Consider the following 15,842-nt stretch of genomic DNA (forward strand, 5'->3'; position numbering starts at 1 on the left):
GACCATCGTAGGACCATCGTAGGACCATCGTAGGACCACCGTTTACTCCTCGTGTCTTTTAGGCGGTAAATGTGCTCTGCCTGCCTAGCAAACGAAGTTAGAATAGAGGTGGGGTGGGAAGTTGACGAACATCGTAGTTCTTCTTCTTCTTCTTCTTCTTCTTCTTCTTCTTCTTCTTCTTCTGCGTTCATGGGCTGAAATTCCCGCGTACCCTCGTTCATTTTGCACAAATGGGTTTATACGTGTACGACCGTTTCAACCCCGCCATTTCGGCAGCTTCACGCCGATTTCGGGAGACAAAAACTAGCATCGTAGGACCACCTTTTTCTCCTCGGTGTCCATTAGGCGGTAAATGTGCTCTGCCTGCCCAGCAAACGAAGTTAAGCATCAGTCACACGCAAGACTCAATCGTTGAGATTCGTTGAGATTCAATCGCGCAATTCAGTCTCAAGCCGATCGCACATCACATCGTAGGCCATTGACCCGTCACACGGTGAACGATAGACGAACGATAACTCCACGCGAGCGGGGCGGAAATGACGTGTCACAAAGAACACGGCAAACCCGCTTTGCGAGAGCAGACGCTAATGTTCGAACATCGCTCTACCTTTCTGAAAAATACCTGTCAGCATTACGCCTTTGCGAGAAATAAAGTTCCCAGACAGTTGCAATTAATGTTTCCCGACCGCTGTACACGCCTAAAACATCTCCTTTATATCTGAGACTGAGTAAGAAATTGTTCTTCCAAAAAGTTTTGAATCGACGAAGAGACGCAGTCCGCCACTGTCCGCCATTATATTACGTCACGGCGTGAAGGCCGCAACGACGCGTTCTGATTGGCTCTGCCCCTGCGATTGACTGACGACTGGGTCGCAGGAATAGAACAAGTTCTAAACCTCAAAGCTACGAGGGAATCGCAGGAGACTGAGTCGCAGACTTGTCGTAACTATTTTCCGCGACTGAGTCGTCCGTGTGACAGGGTAAATCGCGCGATTGAGTCGCGTGTGTGACGGCCCTCTTAGGGAAGGCGTGAGAGGAAGATTGTGCCCACTGTCGCCTGCGGTTCGTGCAGATAGCGCCATTACTATTCCTCGGTCAGGGAGTTTTGGCCCACAGACATGGACTAATTTGCCTCTTATTTCTTCGTTCCGATCACATGTACGTGAGTCCTCTTTCTATCCTTCTTCTATTCCCCACAACACCCACCCCTCTTCGTTATCCCTCTTATCCCTCTTCCATTACGATTCCGAAGTCGACTTCGCGAAGTCATTTTACCAAACATTCAGTCTCAAAGCGTCGACCTTTGCTGAGTAGAATTCGCGAAGTAAACTTTGCCGAGCTAATTTGAGGCTTTAATTGGGCCCGGGACTGGGTGGCCGAGTGGTAACGCACTTGCGCTCGGAAGCGAGAGGTTGCGTGTTCAGGCCTGGGTCAGGCCGCAATTTTCTCCCCCCTTTCCTAACCTAGGTGGTGGGTTCAAGTGCTAGTCTTTCGGATGAGACGAAAAACCGAGGTCCCTTCGTGTACACTACATTGGGGTGTGCACGTTAAATATCCCACGATTGACAAAAGGGTCTTTCCTGGCAAAATTGTATAGGCATAGATAAAAATGTCCATCAAATACCCGTGGGACTTGGAATAAAGTAAAAAAAATTCCATCTCACACGGCATTAAGTCTCAGGAAACATGAATACACGCATGCAGGAAAAAAAAATAAAAATATGGGTAGCGCCGTATGTATGGCAGCTCGCTTTCCCCGGGGAGAAAGCAGCCCGAATTTCCATGAGGGTAACCTCACTGGACTGTAAATCTTATCCAATCCAATCCAATCCAATCCAAATTGACTTTGCGAAGACGGTGCAGTGCTAAAGCTTCGTGCAGCTAGCTTCGTGAAGTGGACTTTGCGAAGCCGACTTCAGCTAATTAGTATCAGGCTTTAGAATGTTGTATTAGATGTAAGGACATGTTATGTAAGAAAAGGCATGAGTTAACCTCTATCCTTGTAAAATAAAGTTCCATCTTCATCATACATGCGCCATTTTCCGCCATCTAACCAACTAAGCCAATCAGCCTCATGTTCAAGTCAGACCCAACCAATGAGTTGAAGGCAGAGTAATGTTTTTTGCAAGATTTCCGTTTCTTCTTTCTTTTTGTCTATTAATGTTCGTCTTCTTCTATTTCTTTGTTAATTTGATTTGCCATTGTTGTTGTCACAAACCGTGTTACTATAAACAGGGTTACTTTATGCCAATAAAAAAGTTATGTTTGCGCAAAGTACCTGAAGTTAGATACTGTTGAACTGCTTGTAGTTTGGCTTAGTTTTTCTTCCTTCCTTCTTTCCTTCCTTCCTTCCTTCCTTCCTTCCTTCCTTCCTTCCTCCCTCCCTTCTTTCCTCCCTCCCTTCTTTCCTCCCTCCCTCCCTCCCTCCTTCCCATCCTTCCTTCCTTCCTCCCTTCCTTCCTTCCTTCCTTCCTTCCTTCTGTCCTCCCTCCCTCCCTCCCTTCCTTCCTCCCTTCCTTCCTTCCTTCTTTCCTCCCTTCCTTCCTTCCTTCCTTCCTTCCTTCTGTCCTCCCTCCCTCCCTCCCTTCCTTCCTTCCTTCCTTCCTTCCTTCCTTCCTTCCTCCCTTCTTTCCTCCCTCCCTCCCTCCCTTCCTTCCTTCCTTCCTTCCTTCCTTCCTTCCTTCTTTCCTCCCTCCCTCCCTCCCTTCCTTCCTTCCTTCCTTCCTTCCTCCCTGCCTTCTTTCCTCCTTCCCTCCCTCCCTCCCGCCCTTCCTCCCTTCCTTCCTTTCTTCCTTCCTTCCTTCCTTCCTTCCTTCCTTCCTTCCTCCCTTCCTTCCTTCCTTCCTTCCTTCCTTCCTTCCTCCATTTCTTTGCTACTTCTGTCCCTCATAGCCATAAATGTTGCAGGGACGTTAAAAAAAACAAAAAACCAACCTTGCACCATCACTCCTTTCCTTCATTCCTTTCTTCTTGCCTTCATTGCTTGCTCCCTCCCCTCATCCCAATCAATCTTTTCTTTCTTCCTTCCTTCCTTCCTTCCTTCCTTCCTTCCTTCCTTAATTGCTTACTCCCTCCCTTCATCCCATAATTCATCTTTTCTTCCTCTCTTCCTTCAAGTTCCTTCCTTCCTTGTTTCATGGCAGTTGCGGCACTGCATAGATGTAACCACTGAGCTATCGTCGATGCGCAAGACATGAAACGCCCGAGCATACACTGCACTCAAAGCGTTTTATCAGAGTCTTGGATCTTCTGATGGGATTTCCCCCTGCAGTGGCATTCCGGATAATGGCTTTATTTTAACACGCACACGCTCTCAGGCACGCACGCGCGTAAGGACGCATGCACGCAACACACAGACACAGACACAGATATGTACAGACACACACACACACACACACAAGCACACACACGCACACAAACACACACACACACACGCACACAAGCACACAAGCACACACACACACACACACGCACACAAACACACACACACACACACACTCACCCACACCCACCCATACACACACACAAACACACGCGCGCGAAGAATGATCAATACAGAATTCTACCTTTTTAATGACAGTAATGACAAACTATGAGATTAGCCTACAGGAAACAAGATCCAATCAAAGGATGAAAGTCGCTTGTTCATTTCAGACCAGAGCTCATTATTCCCTCAGGTGCCAGGAGATTGGTTCCACTTAAATCCTACTTGATGTTGTTGCACACGTCGTATGTTTTTTTTAGGGCGCTTACGTTCCTTTGTTTTGGCCAGCTGAGGGCGAACACCTTCTGAGTCTAACTCTGTCCCTTAAAAAAAGTTTGTTTCTAAGGCTGATTTAATTAGTTATTGTCTTTGTTTGAGAATCTTGATGTTGTTGGAAAGAGAGAATGCTTTACGTCCTACGGGCTAAATATTTCGGCTCTTAAGGACAAGACATGGGTTATATGATTCGAGTTTTACGCCCTCACAGCTTTTGACGAGATACACAAGTGTATGCGTGTTTAGGTGGTACCATATTCAGCCATCTACACTTATGGCAAAATGACCGAGGTCTTTTACCTGCCATTGTGGTGACACGGGGGTGGGACATGGTTTCCGTCTCTGGGTCTGCACATAAAGTTAACCCGTGTCCGTCCCGGCCCGAATTCGAACCTGCGACCTTCCGATCACAAGTCCAGTGCTCTACCAACTGTACTGAGCTACCAAATAATGTTGTTGGCCTTGAAGTGGTGGACACCTACGAGAAGACAGAGTAAGACTCAGAAGGTGTTCGCCCTTAGCTGGTCTACTTTTTCAAAGTTACGAAGAAAATTGGGTCAAGGGCAACAAAGAAATGTTAAGTAATGAAGTGCGCGGCGGTGTAAGAAAATGTAGGGTAAACTGTCTGCAACTGTAGTTATTTATGTTTAAGTAATCTTGAGCACACACGTAGAGACAAAAGTGCACGACAGATTTAGTGCTAAGAATGCATTTTTACCGACAAGAGTGTTTATTGTAATCATCTCTTTACCAGGCGAAGCGTAGATTGCACATGCCAGCAAGCTCCCTCGCTGTCAGGGGCGAAGAAGCAGGGCAACGCAAAATAAAACATGATGTACCAGGCAAATTCGACACCTGATGATCTTAACCAGCAATAAAACAAACAGAATTAAAAGAAAAACAGACAGACATCACCCCACCTCCGCCTTGCCCAGTACATCATACTACCAGTATCCGCATCTCCTCAAAAACAACAACAACAACAACGACAACGACATCACCAACAACAGCTGCCACAAACTTAAAACACAAACTTTGTTGTTACATTTTGCTGTGCTCTCCCCCCCTCCCCCCCCCCCTCCTAACAAAAGTTCTTGTCTAGTTTTTCTCAAGTTTTAAGCTACTTATTCCGTGACTTGGGAATAGCTAATGAAATAAACTGAGTAACTTTTAACTTTTCCTTGTGTCTGCTTTTGTCGCTGTTGTTGTTTTCTTGCTGTAATCCCTCTGTCTTTCAAACTACTTTGAGGAAATTCCATTTGCCCTTTAAAGGATCAGCCTTGCCGTGTTCACAATCAGATCTGTTCAGGGATTTTACATGGGCTAAGAGTACCTTTCATCTTGAACACACGTACCTACAACCAGCAGGTTGGCTATTTGCTGTGCATAGTGAGCATTTTAATTTAAAATTTTTTTTTATCTATCTATCTATATATTTATTTAACTATTTTCATTTTTGTATTGCAGAATCAATTTTTTTCTTCTGACATCTACGCTAATCTGATAAATTAATTCCGCAAAATCTGGTGTGGTATGTCTGTCTGTCCGTCTGCCAGTATGTCTGTCATTCAGTCTGTCTGTCTGTCTGTCTGTGTGTGTGTGTCTCTCTCTCTCTCTCTCTCTCTCTCTCTCTCTCTCTCTCTCTCTCTCTCTCTCTCTGTGCACATGTTCAAAGGACAGGTTTGAAGATTAGGCTAAGCCTAAAACCTTTATCCTTTTGTAAGTGTTGAGTTCGGAGTCTCTCTGATAGCTATCACCTTGCTACAACTGAGGCGTAAGGAGCCGGGAAAAGAATATAATTATGGGTCGGGCAGTGGAATAGCCAGCTACCCATCAGCCCTTCCCCATCATTTTCACGTATGCAAACAAGGTTTACTTATTCGTATCAGCAAAGTGTTTTCAAACTCTGACTGAAGACAGAGTCGCATTTACACAAATTAAAAAAACCTAAAATGGTTGGGTTGGGAAGGGCGGGGTTGGGGTGTGTGGGGCGGGGGGGGGGGGAATGCGAGGCTTGTAAGACATCAAAGAACAAAGGCGACGCCCATCGTGTCAAGGTCATTTTAAGGTCACTGTGTCTCAGGTCTTTAAGCGCGCTTGAACAATATTTTACGAACTGTTGCCCCAGTTGTGTTCACCTGTCGCGCGAGAAAACAATTAATGGTGTCACCTACGGAGACATTTGCGGGTGCTCGTGACTTACTTAAATGGGTCAAAGGTGCATGTGTCCTGCGGGGGGAGGGGGGGGGGGGGGAGGGGGGAGGGGGGGGGGGGGGGGGGGAGGGGGGAGTTGAGTAGGACGGCGCGGGATGAATTCCTCTCAATTGCGACTTTCGGAATAGTTCTAGTTCACAAGGTAACTAACTGCGCATGCTCCCCCTTGCACTGTACTTTGTCTTCTGCGAACGCGTCCTTGTTTGCAGTCTGACTCCACCCCACCTCCGGAATGGAATGCCGAGAGAAGGAGAGATACTAATTAAAGTGCCGTTCACATGGCTGACTTTCAACCAACTTTTCGTTGGTTTGAAATCGCTCCCGAGCTGTTGAGGCGAAGTCGGCGAAAAGTCTGCCATGTGAACGGCCTAAACGATTTAGGTTCGATTTTGGACAGATTTTAATTTGCCGCGACTCTAAAACTCAGTGGAGCGCTGCTCAACTCGGTCGTGACTTAGCGCAGATATTGTGCAGACTTTCCATATAGCGCTTTCTGATTGGTTAACTCTAACCAAACTGCTCTTCCCGCATTAGGAGGTAGCTCCGATAGCTGAACTGGCCTTCAAGTCTGCCAAAAATTGCCGCTTAAAACTAGTTTGAGCGTTTGCGCTGTTCACATTGGCAGAAATTTTGATTTGACTTGGCGCCGACTTAAAAACACTTGAAAGTTGGGGAAAGTTGGTAGAAAATCCACCATGTCAACAGCACTTTAGAGGCCATACAGGCTTTATTGCACGCCCTTGGCTGCTAATACTTCAACCGGTGTAACACGAAATTTGTACTCCACGAAAAAGTTACTCCGGAGTAAAAATGTCGTACGAAATTCTTACTCCGAGTACACCTTTCGTACAAGAAAAGAACTCCCTAAGGCACGAACAAATTACTCCCTCCACGAAATTTTTACTCCCCATTTTTATTACTTCCAGTAAAAATCTCGTACGCGAAAATGGGATGCGGGCGAAGGGATAATGCCAATAATGTGATCTCGCGCAAACGAATGTCACGCTACCCTCCCTCCACCCCTTCCACCACGTACCAAGACTAACAGGGGACAAGGGAGTAAACACCTGGCATGGGAAATTAAATTGTTCGTGTTAGGGTGAAGTAATTTATTCGTTATTTATTCGTCAGGGGAGTAACATTTTTATACGAAATGTTTACTCGGAACTCACCTGTCGTGGGGAGTAATTTTCTCGTGTAATGGGAGAGTACTTTTTTTTTCGTAAAGGGAGAAACATTTTCGTACGACATTTTTACTCCGAAGTAAAAATCTCGTGGGAGTAATTTTCTCGTGTTACACCGGCCATTGTTTCCTTCTCCTGCCACACGACTATTAATTATATTCGTCTGCAGACCGTGATTATGTCTTTGTCGGCAGCTGCTCAGAGAATTGCATTGTGTATAGCGTTAAACCAAAAATGGTCGTAATGGAACTCTGGGAATAACTGTGTCGGGTATGTTTGAGTTGTGAAAGAGTGAATACTCTTACTTTTATTGAGGCAAACTTTCCACACGTGCTTTTTCCCACGTGTTTTTGACACACTTCCCGCTACAGTGGCTGGCCTATAATGTCACGTTGGAACGTTTGTTCTAAAACAAAATGTAACCGAGTGCACGAAGCACAAGAATGACCTTTGAAGGCAAAGACCCATCACAAACAGAATTGAGATTTTAGAGCTAATTTAATAGCCCTACAAAAAGTGCTATGGGTACGCAAAGGTTCCCAAGAGCATTCAATCAGACAGCAGCAGCCAGACGCAAAGGTTCCCGAGAGCATTCAATCAGACAGCAGCAGCCAGACGCAATCAGAAACAGAACTCTACAATTGACAGGTGTCTCGCCGACGACGTAAAAGAAACGTCGAGTCACGTGGCCCGCGGATCATAAGTCCAGTGCTCCACCAAATGAGCTACCAGGTTTCTGCTTCTCCCTCCCCCCCCCCCCCCCCCCCCCCCCCCCCCCAGCTCCCGCCCCATTTCGGTCTTCATCAGAGCAACAACATTGTACACTTCACTTTACTTACCCCCCCCCCCCCCCACCCCCGTCTGTTCTTTTAACCTTTTAAAATGTATTTTTATTTATTTTGTATTTTCTTTTTGTTTATACAAAGCTGGGGTTTCCCATCACACATGCCCCTAATGGCTGTGCCGTAAGACTTAAATTTTTCTCTTGTACGCTTCAATTCTTCAAAGACTCCCTTCAATTCTAACGCGTAAATGACCGATGGCCGATGACCCGTGATCTGGAACCCCACATTGTGTAAAGTGGTGCACTCAACTACTTACATGCAACACTGTTCTATAGAGTACCTCGCGGTATAAATTGCCTTCCTTGCGATGCACTTCATCTTGTAGATCGTGACAGATCTATCCAGGCTTTTAGTTTCACGAAGGATAAAAGCATCCTTTCAGATGAAGAAAAACGTAAAGTATAGTGCACAAAAAAAAGAGAAAAAAAGTGTGCTTCCTTTGACAGGGTAAGTAGGCCGGTTACTTTATTTTTTTAAATTTTTTCTTTAACATGTTTTATTTTTTATTTACCAATGCCCATGTGGCGTTTATTTGCCAGAAATCGTGCGAGCAGTGTCCCCTGGACGTCGGAGAAGACTAACTCTCCTTGTACAGTACCCGGCGAAAGAAACGCAACTCATTCGCGCCCATTGTTGGAAGTGATTTTTCGTCGTTTTCAGAGAGATGAATTTCCTCCACAACTGTCTTTACCTGGTTGAAAAATATGCATTTTTACGATTTTTGTAGCATGTCAAGGTGACACGTTCGCCTGCAATCACGTCTCGCTTGACCCCTACCCTGTGTAACACAGTTTATGAAAAGATAAACAAAAATACGATTAAATAATATGACTGACTGACTATTAGGGTTTAACGTCCTCTTAGACCAACTGGTCTATATTGGGACAGGTATTTGTAATACGTTGACGATATGGTGTGATACTTTGATTCGAACAAGCCCGCTGTGGCTGTCTTCTTCGACACACCAGCATTGGGTTTGTCTCGTCAAAGTATCGAAATACGATCATGATAATTGGAGACGAGAGATGATGCATGCGTGTCTTCGTGTTTTCCAAGCCCTGAGACTTTCGCTGTGAACGTAGGATCTTGTTCGTGCGCATGTGTGCACACGGGGGTGTTCGGACACCGAAGAGAGTCTGCACAAAGTTGACTCCGAGAAATAAATCTCTCGCCGAACGTGGGGATCGAACCCACGCTGATAGCGACCAACTGGCTACAAAGCCAGCGCGCTACCAACTGAGCTACGTCCCCGCCCTAAATAATATGCACTACGTACAGCCAGTAAAATATCTTCCACGAATCTGTCTTCCTTGTTGAGTGTACCTTATCTGGTTTATATTTTACGACAAATTGAAAATGACGAAAAATTACTTGCAACAGTGGGCGCGAATGAGTTCCGTTTCTTTCGTCGGGTACTGTACAGTCAGCAAAATTTGTCATTTTTATTTGTAAAAATAGTGTTGATATCTGGAGGAATCGGAAACACTGGGTTTTTTTTTCTTGGCATAAGTCCGGCAGAAGCGTTATTGCTTCCTCTTGTGCCAAGTGTGAATTTGGATTTTGTTTGAAGAATTGATTTCGTATTTGACACCCGTGTCAAGATGCATCATCAATTCAGCAAACAATTTCACGTTTGTGCAGTGTGCAGCCAGTGTGTGTGCGTGTGCGTGAACGTGCTGGCGTGCGTGTGTGCGTGTGTGTGTACAACTGTCTGCCTGCCTGTCTGTCTGTTTTAGTGTGTGAACGACCTCACGTGCTCCGTTAATGCTGCAATGCGGCCCAGAGCTTGTTAATTTGTTTCTCATCTGTATGACAATAGACAAGAACCTGAGAAGCGTACTGCATGCCTTTCTTTATGTGGGTCAACGTCTGCAGAAAACCTCGTTAGCGGGTTAGTTACTTTTCGCGAACGGGCACTTTGCAGAACAGAAGTGCTTTTAGCACAAAAGGCCTGTACACTTTCGCGTGGCAATCGCACAGCTACGGCGGGCCATTAGTGCCAGAAGTATCCATCCTGAAAATGTCAGACATTTTAGAACTTTGATCGGCAAAGTGGATGGGGTGAAGCGAGAGGGATGCTTTTTGAAAGCCGTTAATTCTTGTCTGTAATCGAGTCTCTGTATCTGTCTCTATCTCTGTCTTTCTCTGTGTCTTTCTCTGTCTCTGTCTGTGTGTCTCTGTCATTCTGTCTGTCTCTCTCTCTCTCTCTCTCTCTCTCTCTCTCTCTCTCTCTCTCTCTCTCTCTCTCTCTCTCTCTCTCTCTCCCTCTCCCTCTCTCCATGTGTGTGTGTGTGTGTGTGTGTGTGTGTGTGTGTGTGTGTGTGTGTGTGTGTGAGTGGGTGAGTGTACATCTCTCTCTCTCTCTCTCTCTCTCTCTCTCTCTCTCTCTCTCTCTCTCTCTCTCTCTCTCTCTTTCTATCTCTTTCTCTCTTTATCTCTCTCTCTCTCACATGTGTGTGTGTGTGTACTGTGTGTGTCTGTGTGTGTGTGTGTGTGAGTGTGTTTCTGTGTGTGTGTGTGTGTGTGTGTGTGTCTGTCTGCCTGTCTGTATCTCTGTCTCTCTCTCTGTCTCTCTCTCTCTCTCTATTTCTTTGTCTATGTCTATCTGTCTGTCTGTCTGTATCTCTCTCTCTCTCTCTCTCTCTCTCTCTCTCTCTCTCTCTCTCTCTCTCTCTCTCTCTCCGGAAATTATCAGTCCGAATTCATAAGTAAATACAGAGGTCCTTGTTTGAATCTGAAACCTAAGGAAAGGGGTAAAATAAAATGAATGATGATGAAGCAAATTACAGTATGACATGAAAAGAAAAAGAGTCTTTGCGAGAACTCCCACAAGCGGAAGTAGATAACACGAGATGAATACAAATAAAACCAAAGAACCAACGCAATGCATAATCCTTCCCACACAAAGACAATACTTTTGCTGTATGCTCTAAGCAAAGCAATATTCATCCATCATGTAGAAGAACGTAAACGTTTACAAAAATAAACGATTACATTATCCACAAGTACCAATGACGCCGGTTTGAAAGGACATCAAAACAACATAATACAATATCAGACAAATAGTCTTCTCGATAGCTGTTTCCTGTCTCGAATGTTTCTATTTGGTGTGTTGAAAGACATACGATACCGATTAAAACGAATAATAACAAGACGTCTCTCTTTGAACCTCTCTTTCAAAGTGAAATCTCTGACGTCAAAAAACAAAGTTCGAAAAGACGTCATGACGCGAATAATGGCGGCACGTAAAAAAATCTGTCACTTCTTCTGCATGTCTTCTAAGCAAGTGACAAGTGACGAATTTCGAAAACGATATTTGTCTCGATGAATTAATCATGTCAGCAGTAGAAAATCAATCGTAAGGTCACCACCAGGCTGTGCTTGTGTCGGTATCGTACATGCATTTACACATGCGCACATACAAAAGATTCGTTTGTATGAAATTGTGTTTCCTGGTCGGCCTGTTTTGACACATCAAAGCAAAACGTGACCGGAAAAAAATAAGGAAAAAACAGAACTTTAGGTCGTTCCTGTGAGGCTGTGTTGGTACATTCCGAGGCATGACACTGAATACCATAATGATTGATACAACGCCAAATAATTATGGCGTCTTATCAACGTCACAAGGACGAGATAAATAATGACGTTGGTTTGGTTTGGTTTTTGGGTTTTAATGTCCCTTCAGCAGATGCTAGCTGCTATTCGAGACCGATAAATAATGACGTCAATCTCTAGTCAAAACATGTCGTACAACTAGCAATCACTACCACTTTGTCCACTTCCTCTGACGATATAAGTCCAAGGATCAGAAACTGAGACCTGTACTGATCTGTCTGATGTCTTCGTCTAATCTGAAATAAGCCTGTGAGAATTAACAATGGCTGAAAGAATACATCAGGTCTCATCGAGACAATAATCACGGACGTTTCTTCGCCATGGCCAGAAATGTTGTCCCTGCAGACGTACAAATCCTGTATCCAGACGGACTACATACAGGATAAAGAAACAAGCTTTGGCTAGATTGATATATTGCCCAGAAGACTGCACTTGCTGGTCAATGAGAAACATCGAATGAAAGATGATGACAGCTTCCTGTCCAGACATCCTCATGATGACGGATCACGCTGTGCGGACAGCTTATTTGCTTTGATATTATTTTGTAGATGAAGTGTAGTTTGTATGTGTGTGTGTGTGTGTGTGTGTGTGTGTGTGTGTGTGTTTGTGTGTGTGTGTGTGTGTGTGTGGAGGGGGGTTGTTGTTTTTGGAGAATACAATAATGAAAATGAAAACACACACACTCATACACACGCACACACACACACACACACACACACACACACACACACACACACACACACACACACACACACACACACACACACACACTCACGCACGCACGCGCGCGCGTATTGGATGGGAAATGCATAGTACAATGTAACATTTATCGTCAGCGTTAGATTCTTTTTCGTTCACTTCACAAACACAAAACAAAAGCAGCTGGTGCGTCCATGTCAGAGATTAGCTACGTCTGAATGGTCATCCTGAACTCAGGTCAAAATGAGGGTGTGACAGTGCCGCCTCAACTTTTACAAAAAGCCGGATATGACGTCATCAAAGACATTTATCGAAAAAATAAAAAAAACGTCCGGGGATATCATACCCAGAAACACAGGCACACACAACCAAGCAGACACAGGCACAGACACAGGCACAGACACAGGCACAGACACAGGCACAGACACAGGCACACACACACACACACACACACACACACACACGTGGTATTTGGCCAGGGTTGAAGTGAACATTCACGTTCTTTCACTGAGGTGAGCGTTCTTATTGATGCTGTCTCACACAAGTTCGAGTGTCCGACACAGTGCAGTTCGGGCGTGATAGAATCCCACGATTTCTGCGAGGTTTAACTATTCGGGTGTCACACGAGGGGGATTCCCACAGGCACATGATGTACAGGACATACCACTACGATGTTCCATTACTGCAGCTTGTCCAGCTCTGACTCTGTGGTAATTCTTGAGACGGAATCATTTTTTTTGACGAAAATGTCCCTATCCCAGACCCAAGTGTCCTGGATCCGCTTTTCCCCCTTCAGGCGGCGGGCTCTGGCGGCCAGTCTGGCGCGTTGCCGGGTCAGGTCGTCATCCCCGAGTACGCAGTACTAGGGTCCTGCAGACTTTAATTGTGTGTCTGTTCGTCTCGACTTAACAGCTTATTGCTGGGAAACTACTGGGCGCAGTTCGTTCAAAAGTTGATACACTAACTTGATAATAGGTCCGATTGATCGTATTAAAACTTCATAATGTTACCTGGGACCTAAATGCCCCAAAAAACACAAAAGCCACTCTTAACGGCGGGCGCGATTCGCGGTGGGATAGAACAGCCGTTCGGCTGATAAACCGCCCAGCCAGCGACACCACACCAGGCTTTTTGCGTGCTTTGCGTGCGTGTACCACTGCGCGAGGACTACTTATATAGGCATTTGAGTTCTCTGGCGATTGTCAGATTTGTTGGCTTGGAGGAAAACGTTTCCGACTATGGCCAAAGAGATCCGGGTTCGATTCCCGGCATGGGCGGTCTATTTTTTTTAATTCTTGTTTACTATTGTTTATTATGAACGTTTTAATGTTTTATTTTACTGTAATAGTTTTTGGCTCACGTAAGTGTAGCCTATATATGCGATCGTAACGTTGTCTGTCTGTGCGTGCGTGCGTATGTGCGTATGTGCGTGCGTGCGTGCGTGCGTGTGTATGTCTGTGGTAGAAACTCTAACATTTGAAGACGTCACATTACATTGACGTCACATTATGACGTAAGAGGGTTAGACGTCACGCGAAGGAAGTACTGAAAGTCTCGGTCATTATTATTTTGAGCGGGCCGAGACTAGTTGGCAGTCGTGTCCCTGTAAGTAGGCTACATGCAGACAGACAGATCTAGATCTAGTGTCTCGCTTTCTTGCACAGTTTCACCTATGCTCTTTCTGTGTGTGTGTGTGTGTGTGTGTGTGTGTGTGTGTGTGTGTGTGTGTGTGTGTGTTACTGTTTGTCGATTTCTTACGTGAGCCTTGATGGCTTCGCCTCTTGTTGTTTTTAATTGTGTAAAATAAATAAATAATATATATATATTTTTTTTTTAATCCAAGTGATCCGGGTTCGATTTCCGGCATGGGCGGTCTATTTTTTTTTTTTTTTTAATTCTTGTTTTACTCTAATAATTTTTTTAATTGTGTAAAATAAATAAATAATTGGTTTTTTTGTTTTTTTAATCCACGTGCACAAGACAAAAACTTTCATACTGGGGGAACGTACTCGGGTCCAGCGCCAGCGTTTTTTTTATTAATGAAGATTCCGTCAGCTGGCCCTGACACAGCCTCTGCCGCCGAACGGGGACGTGAAGGGGAGAATCCAAGGCCGGCTCGTTCGTGGCTGTATTCACTGTGCAAACAACTCTAAATATGGCAAAAGTGTCACGTGATAATCAACCGTTTGGTTTTGGCGCTCACTGGAGCAGACGATTTTTTTTGTAACCAGTTGACAGTGATGAAACCATATATTACGGTCTCCTTCTAGCAGCAGTCCCAAAATTTCGACTTGTTTTGACCTTAGAACGATGTCTTTATCATAACTGTGAAGAACAGAACGGAGATCACTGTCGAAGTCGGCCAATCTGCAATCATTTTCGTCTCGCGAACACTGATCTCAAATTTAGATCAGTGCTCGCGAAAAACATATGGGAGATAACTCTGTATTTTTGTTTTGATAGATTCGCGTAGGACTGTAGCGTCCGGTCAGAGAGACTGTTACGGCACATATTGTCGCCCCTGCATATATTGTCGCCGGCGACAATATGTGCCGGGACGACAATATGTGCCGTCTTAGGCGGCACATATTGTCGCCCCTGCACATATTGTCGCCGGCAAAGCGACCCTAGCGGCACATATTGTCGTCCCTGCACATATTGTCGTCTGCCGCTCGTGGGCTTATCTTCTGTTCGAAAATGTGTGTGTGTGTGTGTGTGTATGTGTGTGTGTGTGTGTGTGTGTGTGTATGTGTGTGTCTGTGTGTCTGTGTGTAGTGTGTGTAGGTGTTTATGTGTGTGTGTGTGTGTGTTTCTGTGTCTCTCTGTCAGTCTGTGCGGACGAGCGTGTGTGTGTGTGTGTGTGTGTGTGTGTGTTTCAGTGTGTCTGTGTGTGTGTGTGTGTGTGTGTGTGTGTGTGTGTGTGTGTGTGTGTATAAGTGTATAAGTGTATGTATGTGCCGTTTTGTATGTGTGCGTGTGTGTGTGTGCGTGCGTGCGTGCGTGCGTGCGTGCGTGCGTGCTCCCTCCTCTCTCTCTCTCTCTCTCTCTCTCTCTCTCTCTCTCTCACTCTCTCTCTCTCTCTCTCTCTCTCTCTCTCTCTCTCTCTGTATGTGTGTGTTACTATTCATGCCGCTTGGTAACTTCATAGCTCAAGTACCATACAAAAAGATAAGTTGCCATGAAATGAGCGGTATCATATTTTCCCGCACTATCAATTTATTGAAGGAAAAAAAGTCCTGCGCGCAGCAGAGTTTCGTAACAAAACTGGCAATAGCCGTGGAGCGAGGATTATCAGAATGCTGAATGGTGTCAACAACAATATCAAGGAACTTAGTCGATAAATATCGACAGGGGGCCGACAAATGGTTTAAATGTGAAATGTGTGTATATGGGTGTGGGTCTGAAACAAACAAACAAACAAACCATGTGAACCCCCCCGGGCCTTCGATGTAGTGATTGAAAAAAAAGGATGTTCTCAAATGGTTCAATTCTCATTTGGTCTGATTCTCAAATGGTACCGGTATA

This window comes from Littorina saxatilis, linkage group LG6, assembly GCF_037325665.1.
Source record: "Littorina saxatilis isolate snail1 linkage group LG6, US_GU_Lsax_2.0, whole genome shotgun sequence".
In the NCBI taxonomy this organism is placed as follows: Eukaryota; Metazoa; Mollusca; class Gastropoda; order Littorinimorpha; family Littorinidae; genus Littorina; species Littorina saxatilis.